Below are 17,948 nucleotides of genomic sequence, written 5' to 3' on the forward strand. Positions count from 1 at the left end.
AAGCTCTATATTTACATAGAGTTCTGGCAAAATCAGAAGTAGTAGGGGACATCCTCTTCCTTTTCTAATGGAAACTTGAGTGGCCTTCTTCCTTTTGGCACTAGCAATCTCACGAGAGAAAAGACTTTATGGTTAGAGACATATTATAAATATCCCTGCCATCTTGCTCCATAAACTAAACTATGGATGGTATCAAACACACGTAAACCCAACCCTGTCTTGAACACCAGGTAGTTCAGACTGCCTGACTATGACAGCCAGGCAACTCAGCTGTCAGTAACTGGTGCTGGGGGGAAGTGTTAAAAATCTGTATTTTACAATTAATTATTTTATTAAAATAGTTAGATTGGTTACAAGAAGTTATCCTTAAAATCCAGTATTCTTCCCATGTCAGTCTCATGAGAACAGTCTATCAAGAGACAAGACATGGTAAACAGAACGTACCTTGTTCAGCGGTTATAACAATATTCTACCAAAGCCTCCAGATACCTTGTGCACAGTATGGCTCAATATTTCAGTAAATATATTCACTGAATACAAACAATCACATTATATTTAATCAGTTCTTCAGTAAGAAAAATAGTTTACTGATTTTACTGCCAGTCAGTTTTCCTGCTCTCATCCTGATAAAGATGTTACTGGAACTCAGACTGTCTAGCTCAACATGCTGACCAAAACCTAAGTTAAACAAGTAACCTGCTTCTTCAAAACATGCTTTCAAAAATCCAGAAAATTCTATATGGATGTTGGCTCAAAATGAATTCCCATTTTTTATGGGCTTGGGGGTGTTGATTGACTTTTTCTCCCTCTTAGGGTGCAAACCTCTCATCCTGACAACTGCAACCTTACAAATACACAATTCTTTACATCTATCCAGTTGACTTGTCGACATGACTTTAATTTTACATTGGAAGTCAGACAAATGTGCTTTCGGTGTTTAAATAGCAACTCTTATGCGTGCTAGGCACTGGGACCAAAAGCAAGCCTTTTATCTGGAACCAGACTATTTCCAGTGGATTGCTCCTGCTTGTAGTAGAAAGGCAGCAGATGAAAATTCCGAATGCTCACATTTCCCAGCCCCTACCAAACTGATGAAGAGGTTTGTCCCACCTCTCCTGACCCCAGCACTCACCGCTCTTCTCCCATTAAAACATTTCATAAGAGCTAAGACAGCCAAGGCTCTCAGCCTTCAAGGTTTCTTTTCCATTCATAACCAAGCAAGCAAGATACAACTCCACAGCAGTTGCTAAACTTTTTCTGAAAGTTTGCAGTTTAGTTACTATCCTTGAGAGAAGGATGTACCAGCCACAGAGCAGCCACAGCCTCACCACACAGACATACTAACAGATCAATTACTCTGATTCTGAAGGTAAGTTAGGTACAACAGGTTAAAACTAATTATTTTAAGAGTAGGAGTAATGCCTGCAAGACAATGGTGTTGAGAACTTTTCCACAGTTAAAAGGTTTCTTTAAAATCAACTTTCATACGTAACACTACTACTTCACTCCCGATGTGCTTTACAATTCTACTTATCTTCTTAACTAGCTACATAGTTTTCCTTCGTAAGTCCATTTCTTGGAACAATTGTTTGCATTAATGTTAAGTTTTCAGGATTTTTTGTTTGTTAGCTACCTACAAGTAGGGTTAATGGCAGCATGGAAGGTATTTTGTCTTATCCTGTTACACTCACTTCACACACAAATTCATATGTACTGGAAAATAATATGCTCAAGGCTTGTGTTTTGGGTTTTTTTTTTTGTTTAAATAAAAGAGTGAAAAACCCCCACGTACCCCCACAGAAGACAAACTAGCTTGTGTTTCAGCAAAAAACCAAAAAAATTTTTGAAAGACTGCTTTTTTTACAGTACAACCACCTTGTTAAGAAGTAACCTGATAACACGTTGACCATAATACAATCTTCCATAATGTTTGGCAGTTTTGAATTCTACAGAACTTATCCTCTAAATGTGAGACTGGAAAGATTTGGCCTGAAGGAACAAAGACTTGGGGACAGAGAAGGCCATGTGTTAAGAACTAACACAGCTTTAGTTCTTCATACTGTAAACTCATCTGCACATTAAGCATTTGTGTAGCCACAGTTCAGTCAGAAAAATACACGTTTAATTTACATACCTGCTAATGTACTTACAGAATCAGCACATCGGCACTTTTATTTCCAATGTTCCACTTTCTGCTTGTAACAAAATTTGAAAATGCAACTAAAATGCACTAACAGTAGGGAATTTTCTTTATAAAATGGAGTGTCTAGATTGTAGTAAACTCTTTCAAAATTAGGGAAGTCACACTAGCAGACTAATTTTCAAAATTAGGTTATTTTAAATGAGATATTGGAAGCAATTTACATAAACTTAGAAAAATGCAGTCATGTAAGTTCAGTCTGCCTAGCTTCAAAAGTTCTAAGGAACATAGAGGCAGTCCTCTCAAGCACATGCATTCGGAAAAGAAGAACTGAAATCACCACAAAAACATAGGCAAGGTACTCAGCTCTTAAAAAGAAGTATGAGCTATTTTTCTTTTTTTTTTTTCATTTTTACTTAAAAATGTCAATGGAAGTAGTATCGTGCACCTAGGTTCAAGCCACCTGTACCAATGCAATTTCTGAAGACATCTTTAAACAAATGTGTCTTCACCATTATAAAAAAAGGGGGTGTAAGTGATGCTAAGGAGGGAAAGGGCTGTGTGAAAAGAGCAAAGTCATTTGCTGGCCTCTGGTCCCCTGCAGCTCAGCAGACAGCTGAAAGAGCTCCGGTCCCCTGCAGCTGAGTTACGGCATACAGCTTGGCAGAACCAACTTCAAGTTGGACCATTATGTTTACTGGAGAGGCAAGGGTAGACAATACGATCATTTACACCAGCCAATAATGCCACAGATACTACAGCAAACCATATGAGAAGACTCACGATGACAAGTAGTAGGTAATAAGTTGTTGGAAGTGCTGAAGTTCGGTTAGCACACAAAACTGTTAGTGATTCTTGTAATGGGAATTACTGGTATGCCTCAAACATTCCTTGTTTTTAAATGAGAACAACAAGTTTCTTACATTCCTTTGCTTAACCCACGTGAAAGATATTTGCCATTCTTGATGCTCATTTATTCCCCCTACATAGTTTTTAAATATTAAAACAGATAAAGATTTGCTTTTAAACAGTGATTTTACAAGTGTTTTATGTTGATGGCTACTGAACAAAACAAGCAAACAAAAGAACTTGACAGACAACCAAGCAAAACGAAACAATCTAATGCAAGCTCTGTCAATCCAGAAAACAAATTCTAAAACTCAGTGGGAACTTAAAACAGTTAAAGTTAAGGATTTGCATTGGAGTACACAGTTAATTATTAGAAAGACAGACAAGCTACTTTTACAGGGACCCATCAGCAAAAGACTGGAGAATATGACAATACAGTACAGACTTCAAGGGGATAATTTCCATCAAAGGCAGATCCCAAAAGCAAAGGTTCTGGACCATCACCCCCTGGCCTGGCAAGGAGGTAATGACAGGGAGACCCTCCACCCCACAGAGACCACTGGAAGATGGGGAGAACCCGCAGAAAGCATTGACCCACACCGGTCTGATTTCAAAATGACAGCTTAAGAAATGACAGTAACACTGGCTTACACATTCAGGCACAATTATGAAACTTGCCTGTTTCAGAATCACTTGGTATGCTGTTGTTAATTCTGCTCTTGAAGTTCAGAAGGTAATTAAATTGAGATGTTTCACAAATGGTATCTTAAGCTTTACCTGGGAAATACCAGCTCTGCCCTTCCTATTTCCCAAGGCTGTGTGCTTACATAATTGCAGTTATGTTAACTATGTTATTCCCTTATGCCACATGGCAAACAAATACAAACTGCATATTACATTAGATGGATTACTCACCTATATTCTGCAACAAAGTTTTAAACTTTAGCCAGGTGTTGCCTGTTGTTATGGTCTTCCCTGTGAGAAGTTTCCATCACCTCCCTGATCCTTTATGCCTTCTCTCAGCCACGCAATCCATTTTTTGAAAGATTCATCTCACAGGCAAGTTGTCTACATCCTGTTTGGCATTACGTGGCCTTTCCTTTTTTTGATAATGTTGCTTGTAAACACTGTTCCTGTTAGATGACAGTTCTGCCCAAGTGAGTGACAGAAGGCAGGCAAGGCAGCTTTATGCAAGAGAGATACTTTAAGAAATTTTCAAGTTTTTATAGATGTATTAATTAGTTGTAACCTTGATTAAATTTCAAACTTTGTCTTTGAAGTGAGTTCATTTTAAAACACAAATCCTAACTCCTCAGAGTACATTAGAAATCTCTGCATGTACATTTTAGAGTAGACATTGGGGAGAGAATAGCAAATTTCAAAATAAATATAAATTCCTTTTAAAAAAAGTGGACATCTTAAAAACAGATGAAAGGTTTAGAAACTATATTAAAACATCTACTTGTAAAATTCCCCATTGGCAGTATTCAGTGAGAGATCTAATACACTGTGTAGTCACCCTTACTGAATTATTTATATGGTACCTCTTTGTTTAATGTTTTGCTTTTTAAACTGGCATGAAATCTGTTGTTTACCTACGTGAATAAAGTAGTCTGTGAGCAGCAGAACTAGTGAAAACACATTTCACTTCAATCACACTTCAGATCGGGTTTCTGCCAGACTAAAGGATTTCCCATTCTGATGCTGTGTAAAATAAAGATCAATTTGTATTTCCTTCCACACCTGCCTATAAATTGTTAAAAGAACTGATACTGCAACTTCACAGCAAGGCTGAACACTAGCAACAGGCACAGAAAAGCCCCTTCCTGTGGGAACTATTTCAGGGATACAGCCCTGTTTTGTGCCCAACTCCCAGCCAGAATCATATGGGCATTCTCCTGGTCCATATACATTGATCAATCACCAGCAACAGCTGAACGGCGAAGCCCCAGTGTACACTCTCACAGTATCACTGCTGACGGGCCTGGTCCTCAGGCAGCTGCAGGGTAAGTCACAGCAGCTCACTGACCCAACTGAAAGCTTAGTCGTTCAAGAAAGAAGTTATTTTCTCAGTCAGCTCAGACCTAAAAGGCTGAACAGGCTCGTGCAAAGGAAACATTGAGACACATGAACCAGGATGCTGCAGGCAAGGAGAAAGGTGGGAGCAGCAGCCCTGTCATAGATCCCTTTAAGCTGATAGTGAAATCATGTAGAGGGCACACAGTATCACCATGTCCAGTCCTGCATACTCATAGACAATCATGTACTAGATCTGTAGTCAAGAAGTTCACACTGCACCTCAGCAAGTCATCACTGTCCATCACAAGTCACAAGAGACACTCTACAACATGAGAACCGAAGCCACAAAAATTACATTGTGCTACAGTAAGGCAGGAAAAGATCTGGCATCACCAATATCCTAAATATCTTAAATGCATCACCTAGGGTTGCAGTGATGCACATGAAAGTGATTCTAGGGACTAATGTCCCACAACATGCAGAAAACACATCAAGTCCTAACAGTTTCTGCAATCATAGCCTGGAAGGAAGTTTCTTTACAAGTCTGAACCCAGTCATCATTTTGACTCAAGTATGAGAAAGAGTCTGGATGGGCCCCTGAAAAGATTCCTGGTTTCACTTGGGAAGTGAACACCATGGACATCATTGTATCTTCTCCAGTTTTCTTTCCTCGTATTCCCAATGTTTCAGAAAAAGGCAAAAACATAAGCAGGGGGAAAAAGCTCCTAGAATTTTGACTTATTAGTGCTCCCCTGCCTTTACCCAAAACTCTTTACCTGAGCATTTGCATGTCAGCCATCCTGCAGCCAACTAGTCTCACCTGCCTACTCCTCTGCTGCGGTGAGTGGCTCCTGCACCCAGCTTGGGACAGAAGCTCTTCTTGTTGGTCCCTCAGTGCATGACTTGCACTTGGCTCCTTTACATCTGATTCCGGCTCAGTGATGCCAGCTCACAAAGTCGCCTAGCCCTGCCTGCATGGTGAGCCCTGTGGCACATATCATATGACAACTTTCACCTAGAAATCAAAGTAAGGCTCATCTATTAATGCAACCTCACTTCCATTAGGTAATGATATATCATTACTCTTAGCAAAGACCTCTGGCAAAATATTGATTTAGTAATGGGGCCATATCCAACTCCTGTTAATCTCATCCTTACCCAAAGGACTTAACAGATTCTCCTTTTCCTCCTTGCTTATTATGTAACTAGAAAACTTTCTGCAGCATTTCAATTTTTCTTTCAAGGCCAGATTAATTAAGCTTTGGGTCACTTTAAACAGACCTTCACAAAACAAGAACCAGGGGCTAGACAGCAGTAACACAACCTAGTATTTTCAGCTGTGCTACACAATCACACTAACTCATACACCCAGTGATCCCCATTCATTCCACCACAAGCCAACATCTTCGTCGTATGCTGAGCTGTTACCCATTCTGTTTTTTTCCTCTACAGTAGGGACAGTTCTGATAAATGTATGTAAGAATTATTTACAGCTGTGATGTTTTTGAAGTGCACATGCATCTTTAGTAACCAAGCATATCCAGAATATAAAACTCTGTACTAAACTCTTTGCACTGCAAAGATAGCACAGTCTCGGCTTCTTAACCTGCATAGTAAGTATACTGTTTTTAAGACACGATATATAGGTAAGCTCTAAAAAGGCAGAGGAAGTGCAAGTCCTAATTTAATACCTTGAATGAAAGGCATCAAAGATGCCTGATGACATCAAAAGTTTGCATTTTATAAGACTAAAACAAAGGGGCTTTGTGGATGCATACACAAAATAGGACTAATGACATTTAATTTTGTTTCATTGTGGTGATGAAGATTACTTGTTTTGAGTACACACTGTAGTTATTTGAATGCTTTGGTAAGACTCTTCAGCTTTCTACCAGACACTCCTTTTAAGGTGAAGCATATGGAATGCAGGTAAAAGCATCCTCCTATCAGTTATCAATAACTTCCAAATATACCTGACAAAGGGCAGACAAGCAAAACAGACTCAGCTAAGGTTGCCAAGATTTGTGATGAGTCTAAAGCTCTCCCTCCTTCTCCACTGTGATACCACTGCCCCAGGTCTGTATCATTCTTGAACATCCAGGTCGGATGGCTTAGAATTGGCTCTGGTTATGAGTACTATTGCTTGTATCTACCTGCCTGATTAAAGTTACTCATGTCAAAATATGAGAAGGGACATGAATGAGACCATCCCCTTCCTTCAGTGGCAAGCTGAGTCACTGAGTCAGCTCAATCATATCATCTATCCTCATTAACAGTTAAGAGTTAATGCATATGAGAATCTCATACATCCAATTAATTACAGTAGAAGCAGTTTGCTACCAAGGGGTAAAGAACTTAGTTTGTGTTTACCTCTCACTTAATAGAACAATGACGTAAACTGTCACTAAATAGTCACAGTGGGGAGCACTCCACAGAAGTGGAGAATAAAAAGAGAAATGCAGACCTAGACTTCAGCTTCCAAAGGCTCCTTAAAAGAAATGGGAACAAGACTTGTTGCACAAGTAACAACTTGCTCATCTAGTCAATACCAATGGAAAAAAGCATACAAGCCTTCTTATTTCCAAAGACATCTTGTAACCAAGTAATCAATGGCAATGTACCTGTAGCTATTCAGCACTAGAGAAAAATAAATACAGAAAAATTAGACCATAAATTTCCACCTGTGGTAGACAAAGACAGGAAGACAGTGCTGTCTTTTGTAACATGAAAATACAGTAGAAAGGAGTTTCATAGGAAGGTGAGATAAAAAAAATATATAATTACCTTAAGAACACAATATTCACCTTAAGAAAGAAAAGGTGAGCAAGTAAAGTGAAAAATATTCATCATTACCAAAAGAAGAAGTATTTTTCTACAGTCACTTCTTGCCTATAGCATACACTCAACTCAGCTACTCTCAGTGTAGTTGCCGTGGCAAAATGACATTGCAAAGTCAATGTCATTTTATGGAGCTTTTATTGCACCAGCTGTAATCTTGCTGGGTTCAGAATATTAGTAAGTAGTAACACTGATAACGCTGGTGTGATGTTGCAACATACTATTTTGTTCACTCTTTAATGCAGCGCTTTACAAAAGCTGAACTGCTCCCACACCACTCTCTAATGCTGACATGGGCTAATTTCCTTTACCATTGTTTCCCACTGCCTTGCACTTGCTCAACCTACCCACCCTCTGGGTCCTAGGCCGATATCCTAGGCAGCAAAATAATGCATGCCTTCTGCTCCAATTTTGCTTGCATTGCATTAGGCAGGCATAAATTTTAAAGGCAGCTGACCTAGTACTGACACCCTCCCCTCCCTCCCCCCCTTTTTTTTTCTAAGCTACCATGCAGCATAGCAGACATGCTGTTGAGCACTGTAAACATCAGCAACTGCACCCTCCCTAGGAGGCTCTTTCAAAAGAAAGCTGGAACCAGCTGTGCTGGCACCTTCTGCAACAACCCACACAGTGCAATCCTGAACTTTGGGAAGTGCGGCACAGGCACAGCGAGAGTTGATGGCAGAGCTTTAGAGTGACAAAAGACATTTTAAAAACACTTGGCACAGAATTCCTTTAAACTAAAGTCTCAGAACGCTGTCCCCTACCCAAGGAAGTGTGCTGACAGTATCAGAAAAAAAGCTGCTGCTCCCAAGTTCAGTCTTGGAACATCAACTGCTGCTGTGAATGTGCTTTTTGGAGTGCTCCAGGAAGGTACTACACTGCCACATCCTAAATCTTTCCAGTCCAGAGCTGGTAATTCCTACAGCTGCAGTTAGAGGTTCCAAATCACTGATGGATATGCAATGAGATATAAAGGCCTTAGGTTTGGGGGTTTTTTTGTTGTTGTTTAAATCAACATTCTTCAGCATAATGAAAGATCTAGTTAATCACATACTCATGAGTATTAGTGTCAGGCACCCATGAAGGTACATTATACCATTGTTTGGAGACTCAGGCCTCTCAGCCAGAACAACTAAACAGAGCAGTAAGAACATGAATAAAGACTTCTAATTTCTCCTGACACCCCTGGTTTTTCTCCTGCATCCCAAAGAAGATCTCCACTTTAAAAAAGAGAAATAATTAGTTTATACTTGACCAGAGTTACTGCAGAAGTGAAATACAGTTTCAGAAATGGAGGTGAGGTGGAAAAGCCAGATGTTTCCCAGTAACTGCCTGTTGTAGTCTGTACTGAAGGAAGGAATTGCAGAGGGATGGAGAACAGACAGCAAACTGATGTCTAAACTTAGGGACAGCTGGAGGGAATGACCCTGCAGACTCATCCTGTAGTCAAATCCACTTGTCAAGGTTGCATTACTCTTATAAAGTCCAGGGACGAATGCATGGAAATCAGTATATTATAAAATCCCATTTGATTCTGTTTGAAATTTGAGTACGCTTTTGGGTACCACTCAAGCCATCTCAAATGCTGTTTACACTACCTCACGGCCAATAACTTTCCACAACACCTTTGCCTTTTGATGTGACTGTGCCCCTTGGAGGGTGATCCAGTTTGGCAGAGGTTGGACACACAGTGTGAACACAAGAATGGGATCACCTTTGCTTTGACTCAGTATTAATGGCAGTTCCAGAAACACTCTTTCCCACTTGCTGTGCAGGTACCCTTCTAAGGACTGTAGAAGTGTTGGACTTCCAAAGGGTTCCCTTGTAAGCCCTGGGGGCTAGGTCTCAACAAACAGTATGGAATAGGAACATTCATAGCTGCCTACAAGCATTACAGAGAGGAAACATCCAGCCGTGACTCAGAGCAGTCAAAGGCCTATGGAGGCAAAAGAAAAAGGTTGCTACAAGGCCAAAGCAATGCGGCATGAGACAGTATTCAGACGACAACCTGACCTCAAAAGCTTACATGAAAACAAAACTCTCCATCACCTAAAAACATTAACTGGCTTGATTAGCAAAAGTATCTTACAGCATTTTTTAAACCAGATCTTTGTTATAAAAATCCAACTTTAAAAATATATCAGTTCTTTGTTCAACTTCTAAGCAATAAACATGCAGGAGTCTGCATAACACAAAATGCAAAGTAAAGGCTGATATGGGCAAAGTATATTAATGACATTTAACAGCTGTGAAGGTTTACTTCTGCTCCACATCTAGTTAGCTAGGCCTTAGTTCCTTTGCTAAAAGGAATGTTTAAAAGTCTTCATTATTTTGCACTTTCAGGAAGCTCAGTAACAGTGTATAAAGCAGCATTATGCAGGCTGTGAATTTGTAACAGTAGAGCTTTCATAATCAGCTTAAAACACCAAATGATAACTTCAGAGAACAGAATGAAACACCACATTAATGCACAGGTTTAATCACAGGTATGTTGTAAGGATTTTCCATCTTCTATTGGTATTTTCCACTATTACAGTAGAATGTAGTTTCTACCACCTTTCCAAGCATTCAGAGACCACCCAGGACCACAAGACATCTCTGCAGTTTAAAATAGATCAGCTCAGCCAGACAGCAAGTAGGGATGAACCAGCTACATCTGGCCAACTTGACTGCACTTGTTTTTTTCCCTCTTTCCGATACTGAAAGATTGCCAAATACAAATAGCTCAAAAAAATGTATCAACAAAGTGCATTAGACAATGGATGTGCCACATCAGAATAACACAGGAGACAATACTACTTCCAGCGCAGAAACTTGGCAAGCAGCAGAGTACTCAGCCCAATACTAATGTTCCTGTAAAACACCAGTATACAAGAAACAGACAATTGTCTAATAGTCTACTCAGCATGCAACAGCAGTAAAAAAAGAAGAAAACTGGACTGCCTCCAGCACAAAGAAAGATTAGGCTTATATATAACTATGCATTTAAGTTATCAAAAAAGTCTTAGATAGCACTTTTCACATACAGGTTTCAGTGCTTTGCAGAAGTCAGTGAGTTTGGTTCACTCTTTGTATGGAACAGTCAGTCACCAGAGAAAAAGGGGCATCTTTTCCACCAGTTAGCACAGCAAAGCTGTGAACAAAACTGAAGTGCTGGATGCCAGCTCAATATTCCAGTTGCTATGCAAAACTACCAAGCCACACACCACTTTCTGAACCTAAAGCAACACCACAGCCCTCATCACTCCAACAGGTTTCTAAGCACAGTAGTTTATCTCCACTCTTCCTCTTCTATCTCACTTTGGGATGATTTTTTGTTCACATTCAAATCAAGGAATTTGCTTTCACCCACACTCACCATCTTCCACATACATTATACAACTGCAGGTTCATCTGGCTGACTATACCCAGAAAGCGTGATGCTTTGCCACTGACTGGAATGGAGGACTGGACCTCTTCCCACTGCTGTCATCTCAACAAGCAAGCCAAGGTCATATAATTTCACCACCTGTAAAAGCAGCTCCCTTGCTTATCACAAAAGTCTGTATAGATTCAATTTTGTCTGATGCTCCAGCACCTTGGATGAAAGCAACTGATGGCATGCAATCACATTTCACAAGGATACATGTAAAGTCTCTACAGGATAAAAGCAAGAACACCAAACGGTACAATTTCCACAGCTCCAGAGGTAGTTTTCCATCCCATACTTTTGAATGTAGTTCAAATGGGGTATCTAAGCTGTTCAGTTTTAAAATACAGTAGCAGCCTCTTTTCAACAGATTGGGAAAAACTCCAGATCAAACCAGAACTTGGTGTGGTCCAGGCCATGTTCACGAACCTTTTTTTCCTGCAACTTTCAGATAAGCTTCCCTAATTGACCAAGCGGACCACTTCAGTTTATGAGAAGCAGTTTCAGGATGATCTGAAATCCAGCTGGGGGATTTTTTTACCCCACAAGACTTCAAACACTCATTAAAGGACTTGCTGAAGGGAGGCACAGAGAGCTCTACAGTGTTTCTATGTTTAGCACTCTCTCCTCCCAACCTTCTCCCTTCTCCAAAAGGTAAGAGTCATGTCCATGGTTAGCACTTAACGTAAGTTAATTTCCTGAACATCAGAGCTATGCATAAAGCTATTTACAGCCTTGCCTTACAGTTTTATCACTTCCTCGTGTAAAAGCAAACTCAGGCAGACTCCTCTTTAATAACCTAACTTGGTACAGAACAAAAGGTGCTACAGAAACAATGTTGTCAGCACAACAGTAATAATGCAAGTGACCAAAGGAATTAATAGCTGTAACAGATTCTGAGGACTACAGCTCACAACTGGGTTTGTAAAAGGTTTAATGTCAAAGTTGACAGTGAACACTGAGCTTACTCCATCAGCCTCCTGGCTTTTGTGCACACTGTCTTCTACACATCTCAGTCACAAGAGACAAGGGTGGACACAGCACTTCCAAAGTGCATTAAAATAATTTCATTAAGCTTGTCAGACTCATTTTGTACAGTTAAAGTTTCAAAAGCGAATCTTTTATTTCCGTACTGAAAAGACAAGCCACAGAACTCTGACCACAAAAGGGATTAAAGAATGTATTTAATCCAGATATTTCCCACTGTACATCTAAAGAAACAAAAAAGGGCTTTGTGGATGTTATAAATGCAAATACTGTTAAAAACTCTAAAGTATTCACTTGCAGTATACCTGAATGCAAGTAATTTTCACCTGTACAGGAGAAGGCAACATTACCAGCTACTACTTCTCTGAACAGACTATAGATATTTCCATGCTGCCCATCCCCATCTATTCATAATGTCACATCGTAAACAAACACAGCAGTATTTACTTAACAGAATAAATAAGCACATCTGACCAATAACCCTGACACTCTTGATGCTTCAGCCAACACCTTTTCATTAAAAACAATAAAAAAAAACATTTTACCAAAAGAAAACACTTGAAAATATTGGCTGTAAAGTCTTTACCAAAAAAAATAGATATATTTAACAAATACTGTGTTTCAAAACTTAACAGAAACACTTCTTTCCCCCCTCAAAAAGGTCTTTTGTCCTCCACCAGCGACACCATTTCTAAACTAAGAAGTTTCTCCTTCCCAGTCGCCTTGCACTCTGCTCAGGTATGTATCAGAAAACATCAGCTTCAACTACTGGTAACAATTTTGAGGCACTTTACTTTTTAACAGATCAGGCAAGACCCAATTTAAAAAAACAAACAAACAAACTACTTGTAACCTCAAATAACTTTCCTGAAAGAAGGGGCACAGTACGAAGGCAAACTGTACCCATACTCTAAAAGCATACAGAGAAGCATTGAATCAGGTTTTTGTGACTTTGTTTTAAGCCATTTCAGGACTGATGATACAATGCAAATTAGTTCCAAATCAACAAACTGATCTTTGTGTTTCAAACTCCAGCAAGAGTTGTCCCCTTCTTTTGTTAGAAAACAAAGAATGAAACAAATAGAGTTATTCTTAGTAAGCTATATTTTCATCTCAGACATACCCATAAACCCAGAATGCCATCCCTGGGATAGGAGCATTCTCTTGAATTCCAGTCCAGGAGATGCCTGTCAAAATTTAACAACTTTTTGCACTGTGTATACTATTTCTTTGTACAGTTTTTTTTCAGCGCACCATACAAAGCTATGCTCATATTCACACACATTTAGCAAGGTACTGTTTTAAAAAAAGAAAAAAAAAAAAAAGACTTTGAATAGAGGCTCCAGGCACGGGGCCCAATGTGCTAGGCACCATATCAATATAAAAGATAATCCAAACTAAAAAGAATTTGAAATACAATCAAACGTACACAGGCAGCATGTAGGAATTAATAAAGCTGCTACAAGCAGCTTCTCTTGACCATAGTCTGCTCAAGCAGAGCAAGTCTGACTGTTTTCAGGGTAAGTTTGCAATCACAAGAGCACTTTTACTGGTAGCAATGTCATTTTAATCAACCTCTCCCCCCATTACTCATACCCGCTCCTATGTCACACTTGACTTGTGCTGGAACAACCATTTTTCTGGCCACATAATAAAATAGATTGGGAAACAGATCCCGGGCGGGGGAGACAGCCTCACAGAAAAGTAAAGGGTATTTTAAACCCAGACCAGTTCCTCACTGCTTTTCAATACCCTTCAGCAAGGGTTATACCAGCACAACAGAAAGGTGACACAAGGGCAAAAGCACCCAGGATGAAAGAAATGCTGGTGAAACCACAACATCAGCCTAAGCTGGTATCATGAGCAGAGTGGAGATAAGACTCAGTGTTGACTGCTTTTGCCGCAACGAGTAATACAGTCCTGGCACAGTTAGGGGGGGCAATCTGAATACCATTGCTCCTGGCAAATAAGATGATTCACAGAGTTTATTGACACCTATATTTGTCCTCCTTGTGACATCTGTGCCACTTTGCAGATGGAACCCAGAACTTGCTTGGGGCTGGACAGGCTTTACAAGTAGTTTTTAAGAGACTAGTTTTGTGTGCTAGCTCAGGATTTCAAAGTTAAAAATGCTACTGAAATGCAGTTCCTCAGATTCTCACACAGAGCCAAGGTAACAACCAAGACACTTTTAAACCTGTGCTGATCTAAACTGTGTATTCTTCTCACACTACTCAATTTATGAGCTAATTATGGGTCTTTTCTAGTCAACATCTTCACTGATAAAATATTTTGTGTAACCATCATAAGCAGACAGAACATAAATAGCAAAATACATGCAGAAAAAAAATTAAATCAAGACATACATCAACAGACATGTGGAAAGCATGTTAATACATGAATTTAGTAAAAAGAGACCAAAAAAACCCCAAAACCTATTCAATATTTCCAGTTCAATGGTCAGCATTAAACACTGAAACCAAAAACAGGTAAAGAGACACCTGAGTTACTCTGGTGTGTCCCATTGGCATAAACTTACATATTCAATTTCAGCTGAAACAATTTTTTACTTTTTGGATTTCAACTAAGTATCAGAAGGATAGAAAAAATTCTTAACTGCTACATCACTTGCAACTTTGCAAAACTTCTTACAAATTGAACGTGTGACAACAGGCTACAGAAAATAAAACTATTGCATGACCCTCTGGCTTTCATTTTCTTGCCTTTTAAAGGAACTACATTTTAAAAAGTACAATCAGGCTTACAAAATAAATTATTTATTTTGTTAATGTTATGTTTTTGTTCCAATAATCTGGTATTTTCAAGGAGTAAAAGGTTTACTTTTCTCCATTTAGGTTGTATTTGCCCTCTAGATGTAGCACTGAGCCTGGGTACTGGAGGAAGGCCCCGGGACAAGTACATGGGACCTGCTGCCTAGCACTGCCCAACAATGCAAAGTAACTACCCAACTTTTAAGTAACACATAAAATAATTTTAAGTGAGCAGAAAGATCCTAAGATTAAACCTAAAACAACCACGAAGCTTTTGTGAGATGCTTTAAATATATTTTATGGCAACAATTATTCTTAGTGGTGGAATAGCCTCTGTCTGAGCTTCCCAGGGCTTCGCTCCCACCCCTTTCCGCCTCAGGGGCAGCTTCCAAGCACAGACCAGCCTTCTCCTAAATAGTCAGAAAGGCCTACAGAACTGCTGTTTGAAGCACCCATAAATTGCAGTAGAGAAAAACATAATCAAACCTCTCAGTTCTCAGACTTAATATGTACTTGGGCAATGGGGAAACTGATAAAAACACCGCACATGTGTGTGTCACTTGCTGTGACTTCAGGAAAGAAAACCAGAACAGTGAAGAGCTGCAGCGAGGTCCAAGAATAGTGAGAGGAATGGAGTATTTCTTCCTTTTCAGCTACCCAGGCTTTGGGAAGCAGTTTAAAGCTTCAGATAGCCACTAGCCTGAAGTTGATATGAGTGTTGGGCTATAAAATTATTTTTATAAAGTCATGCTGTGCCACTGAAGATGACACCATCCCATCTATTAATCCTCACCTAAGTGCCATATTTTATACTACCCATATTTTATAAATGGTCCTTAATCCACTTCAGACAAAGCAATTCAGGCTAGTTTAACCCGTAGTCAGGAGCTGAACTATCTCATTTCAACCAGGGCAGACCAGGGAGCTCACACCAGCCTTCACCAGGGGAATTACAAGGTGGTGGCCTCTGACAGCCATGCTGAGCCCAGGAGGCATCAGGGAGGGAGAGATGCCACCCGAAGTCTGCCAAGTTAGATGCAGAATACGAGAAATATGATTTCACAAGCAGCTAACAAAGGTCCAGGAAGGCATCCTGGTTCCCTTCCACCTCCTGCACCTGAACACCGCACAGAAGCAACGTCCTCCCACTTCCCTCACTGCGCACCCACTCCTGTACCCACCCCACGCACCGCTCGCGCCTCTGCCTTGCTCCATATCTGCCCACACCTCCAGAAATCTGTGCATTAAGCAACCTGACAGGGGTGGGCCAAAGGAAAGGATAAGATAAGCATTAAACCAGAAGCACTAGGCCAAAGTAGATTCAAGAGGAAGAGCACGAGTCCAAGGTAGGGAAAAAAAAAGTTTCCCGGTTTATTGCAGTGGAGTGAAACAAAGCCAGGAAGGGCACAGCACGGCAAGGGGAACATGCTCAGCAAAGGCCATCAAGTCATATCAGGATACAGAAACATACCTGATCAGTTCTTTTACTGGTATGTAATTAGTTGACAGGTATTTCATGGTATTCAGTGAGATTCATAACTAGTTAAATCCTACTTGGCATGTATTACTTGACTAATGCCATGGCATCTTTCCCAACACATTCCATGAATATTGCTTCCTGCACCATAACCTGCCTCACTCTACCGGTAAATAAATACTATTTAATAGAAAGTAGATTTACACGTTATAATGAAATACCATAAAGTTGCATTATTCCCCGCACTTGCAACAGAGGTGCTGCCTAGGAAGACTTTAAGCCTATGTTTGGCTAGGTTTTCATATCCTAGGTCTTTGTACTTTTTCTTCAAGGAAACTTGTAAGCACAAGCACTCCCATTCCTCAGTGAAGCATTCTCAGGGTATGTCCACACTGCCTAATGCCGATAAACAACGACACTACCTCTACCCAAGGCAGGTCCAAGGCAGCCTGAATGCTTCCCAGGCAGCACCCCAGATGCTAAGGAGCAGATTAAGTCAGGCTGCACGCTGTTCCCAGGCTGCTCCCAACAACCAGAAAAACTCGTTCAAACTTCTCCCACATGGCAATGTTCAGTACAGACCTACGCACAGGTCTGGGAAGGACTGAGTTACAGTGGAGTAAGGAAGAGGGTATCCATACACAGCTGTAAAGTTTCTGGTTTGTCTGAACAGCTTTAGCTAACTTACCTTGATTTCCTACACAAGCAAGCAAAGAAATCAGTAAGAGTTGGTCTGCAGCCTCACTACACCTTTTCAAGCACCATACAACTCTACCTTAGCGGCAGCGACACCCAAAACCCAACCAAAGTATCTACATACCTAAAACATGTTTACAAATTAAGTACCAATGTACTCAGAATGCTCAAACACCACACACGACATCCACGGTTGCAAAGGGCAAGTCCAAGAGACTGGCCCAATCTAGCCTCATCAGCCATGCGAGCCAGCACCCACCTGCTTCCTCAAGCTCATGGCCTCGCTGCTGCTGCTGCTGCCAGTCCTTAAGGGTGGACCCGCCACGCACAGCAGCAGGGGAGACCTGTCTCTGAGGAGGAGGAGGAAGGTGGCAGCAAACCAGACAGCCGCCCTTTCGACTTGCCACACAACCCCTGACTAGACATCATCCCTCCAGCCCTACATTTTAATATCGTCCTCTTAAGCAAGTGGGCCACACCTCTCCCCTGGCTGCCTCCAACCTTTGCCCCCCACCCCCCCGCCCAAGAAAGAAGCCTCCATTTCTTGACACCTGGGATCGCTCTTCTCTCTAGGGGGAAACGGCATTTTTCAGGAATAAGCAAATAAATAAATAAATCAGGCATTCCCGATGCAGCCTGCTGCGCAAGGTGGAGGCCATCCCCATGCCCCATCCTCGGTGCGACTTGTTCTTCAAGGCATGAAGACAAGCTCAGCCCACAGCCAGAGGGTTTGGGGGAAGAGGCACCGCGGGGTGCGGG

The 17,948-nt window shown here is 40.7% G+C and overlaps 1 protein-coding gene across 2 annotated transcripts in view; it reads right to left on the reverse strand.

Moving 5' to 3' along the window:
* Positions 1-17,948, reverse strand: part of ELOVL7 (ELOVL fatty acid elongase 7) — a 32,957-nt gene that overhangs the window by 14,493 nt on the left and 516 nt on the right. Inside the window, exon 1 of one of the 2 annotated variants that reach the window (XM_069775882.1) lies at positions 17,449-17,627. The exons of the other annotated variant lie outside the window; for it this stretch is intronic. The gene's annotated coding sequence lies outside the window, so the exon portion shown is untranslated. Of the gene's footprint in view, positions 1-17,448; positions 17,628-17,948 lie in introns of those variants that run through there. 2 annotated transcript variants of the gene reach the window in all.

The sequence above is a fragment of the Haliaeetus albicilla genome, chromosome Z (genome assembly GCF_947461875.1).
Source record: "Haliaeetus albicilla chromosome Z, bHalAlb1.1, whole genome shotgun sequence".
NCBI lineage: Eukaryota > Metazoa > Chordata > Aves > Accipitriformes > Accipitridae > Haliaeetus > Haliaeetus albicilla.